The sequence below is a fragment of the Malus sylvestris genome, chromosome 9, assembly GCF_916048215.2.
Source record: "Malus sylvestris chromosome 9, drMalSylv7.2, whole genome shotgun sequence".
Lineage (NCBI taxonomy): Eukaryota > Viridiplantae > Streptophyta > Magnoliopsida > Rosales > Rosaceae > Malus > Malus sylvestris.
Window position 1 is genome coordinate 12869729 of NC_062268.1, and position 3196 is coordinate 12872924.

At 37.0% G+C, this 3196-nt stretch overlaps 1 long non-coding RNA gene across 2 annotated transcripts; it reads right to left on the reverse strand.

The window, feature by feature from the left end:
* Positions 1-386: 386 nt before the first annotated feature.
* LOC126583989 (uncharacterized) lies at positions 387-2485 on the reverse strand. 2 transcript variants are annotated; one of them, XR_007609912.1, is made up of 3 exons: positions 1804-2485; positions 1450-1727; positions 387-611 (listed from the first exon to the last, which is right to left on the reverse strand). It is a non-coding gene; the product is annotated as an uncharacterized LOC126583989 (long non-coding RNA). The 2 variants fall into 2 exon arrangements; XR_007609910.1 differs by having other exon boundaries at positions 1450-2485.
* Positions 2486-3196: the final 711 nt, after the last annotated feature.

Here is a 3196-nt window from a genome sequence, read left to right on the forward strand (position 1 = left end):
AAACTTAACATTAAAAGCAACGGGTACATTTTACATAAAAAAATTCGGTACATTTAGATGACAAAGTGGTACATTTTTAATGAAAAATAGGTACATTATAAATAAGAGGTGTGCTATCCACACACCCTATTTTACTTTTTACACACCCCATTTTACTTCTTACACACCCCTTGTTAATTTCTATCCGTTGATTTTCTTCAATTTATCTGATCCGAAAGCTGAAAATTAGAAGGGTATGTAAAAAGTAAAATGGGGTGTGTGAATATCACACCCCTATAAATAAACTATGGGTACTGTCACACCCCAACCGGAATCAAGGCGTGATGGCTGTCACATGAAGGTGACGTAACCAAAAGTGCAAGTGATGAAAGAAAATTGTGAATAAATTAATACCGAAACTATAACTTATTTAAACTAATAAAGTGAGTGTGCAGTAGTGGTTACAACTCATAACTACAAATATTCAGAGCATAGATAACATAAGGGTAAAGCAGTCGAACAAGAAAAGTACTTATTACATAACTAGAGATAAGTTCCTACGTTAAGATGGAGATATGTCAGAATCGTAGGGTAATCCTCGAGTGCCACATAGTAAGTTAGCTATCTAGGACCTGGAGGAGCGAAAAACAGAAGGGTGAGTGGGCACAAAAATCAAGATTTATAAAATCCATTTATTTTCTTAACATACTAACCCCTCGCTGTAAAACAAGTATAGTTTTCCGAAAATCATACTACGTATAAGTATGAAATCAGATGCATGCCAACATTAAATTCAGGAATGTGCCACAGCAGAATATCTCAACGGTAATATGAATATAATCATGTGCTCAATAATCTATACTAGCACGCAAGTCAGAGTCACTTAATGTGACCTATACAACTGCACCTATTGCTCATCCATCTATGCTAACACACGAGTCGGAGTCACCTAGTGTGATAAATACGACAGGACTAGGTGTGATAATATACGCTCTAGTGCTATGATCACTTGAAGACTAGCACTATGCGTGTCACCTACAAGTCGGAGTCGCTTAATGTGACTTGTACGACATGACTAGCACCTACTTGGATCGAAGGCGAGCATGAGGTGCGAGGTGAACATCACGTGAAGGACTGGCCCTGGCCCAAGGTGAGTACTAACACCGATGCAGCAATGATGAGCGAACTATATGAAAATATGCATGTCATAACTCAAACATTCCAAACAACGTAAGAAACTCACACGTACTTACTTGCGCATCCCGTAGAATTACTTAGCATTGCACAATAGCATAATATTTACAAGCAGGTAAAATGCATATGAATATGCCATGATCAAATATATAAATCTCAACCACATAACAACATTTTTTAAATTATATAACTCATAGCATAATATGCATAAAACAGTTTAAAAACATTTGTGGAAACTATTAAGTTTGTATATATATAAACAAAATGCCCACTCACTGGTATGTCATAGGATCGTAGCCCCCTAGTCTCGCTTGCCCACGTACGTCCTTAGGGTATGTCTCCCTTATATGCAAAACAACTACTTATAATTAATTAATAGGACATATACGGAAAAACTAGTAAAAACTTCCCATAATTTGCTCAAACGGAAGGTTTGAATATACGACAATGTTCTACTTGAAGTCACATACCTACACGTAAAAACCACTCGCCGACCGGAGGCCGAACGCGCCCTCACGCACCGTCCAACCCACGTCCACGCGCAAGCACAATGACTGACGAAACATAGGAATATTCCGTCAGATTTGACGAAATATTTCGTTAAATAGTAAAGGACATTAATGGCGTTACCTAACGCCGTTAGAATATTTTGTCAACTTTGATGGAATATTCCTTGTCTTCTCCGGTGAGATTGTCACCCGCCGCCGTCTGGTTTTGTAGGAAACTGGAAAAACTCGCAAGTTTTTGGAAAATTTTCAAACCTTTATATCTTGGTCATTTCTTAACCATTTTTAGCAAACTTTACATGGAAATGAAGCTCGTGGCGAGGAGAACAAATCTATACCTTTTGAAAGTAAAAAAATGGACAGGAAGTGGCCTGAAAATGGCTCGATAGGTTCGACCAAAACTTTGCTCCTCGAACCCGTGTGCTTTCGAGGTTGTTTTTTCTTCAAACTTGTCCTAGGAGTCTCAGGAATTGTAAGGAAGCTTCCCCACGTCCTAAAATCTCTTAACTCGATCGGGCTCACAACGATACCAACTGGACTAAGTCGGAGCTTCCGAGTTACTCTGCGTTGACCACCCAAAACTCAACCAACGCATGATCTGAGGGTACGGTTGAGTTCGTGGTGACGAGAGGAGTGTGATGGTGTGGTTCTTGAGCTCAATCTGCAAGGTTTTGACGTTGGTCTTCCTTGTCGCAGAGAAAGGGAGCTTCGGTGAAGGAAGAGAAGAGAGAGAAAGTGTGACTTTTCTGATTGGGCAGAGAGAGAGAGTGAGAAAGAAAATGATTAGGTGAAAGGTGTGAGGGACATATTTGATTGGTGGTAAGGTGTAAGGCACATGTCCGGTTTTTAAGAAAAGAAAGGATATGATTTGTATAGAGAAATCAAACGCAATCTATCCAAAACAGTGTTTCAAACACTGGTAAATTACACACGCTCGTGTACAATTTTACCCGTCAATTACTTACTTTAACGTAACGTAACTTTTTCGTTACGAGTCCAATTCGGGTCTAACTCGTGCTCGCGTGATCGTAACAATTAGTTCTATTTAATTACGATAGCAAGAAAAATAATTTCAGAACAAATAAACACGTCCATGTCACTTGCCAACAAGGGCAAAAATGTCAATTCACATACTCGGAGAGAAATTTCATAGAAAATTAGGGACGGGTCGTCACATGTACAAACAAAAGATCAAAAAAATTATGAATACAAATTAAATTTTAAAAAATATGGCACAAAAATAACTAAATTCTATGGATACAAATTAAAATTAGAAAGGAAATTGGTACCAAAAAAATAATGGTTGGAAATTGAAAGTAGTTACAAATTAAAAACAAAAATATATGATACACATTTTTGCCGTAAACTTAAGTATACTAAATGTAATGTTTTTTAACAGTAAATTGATATATTTGAAAATAAAATTTAAGATGCTAACATGTAAATAATGACATGGATAAAAATCAAAAGACCTTGATAAATAAAATTAAAAAAAAAAGATTCAATCAATGAAATAA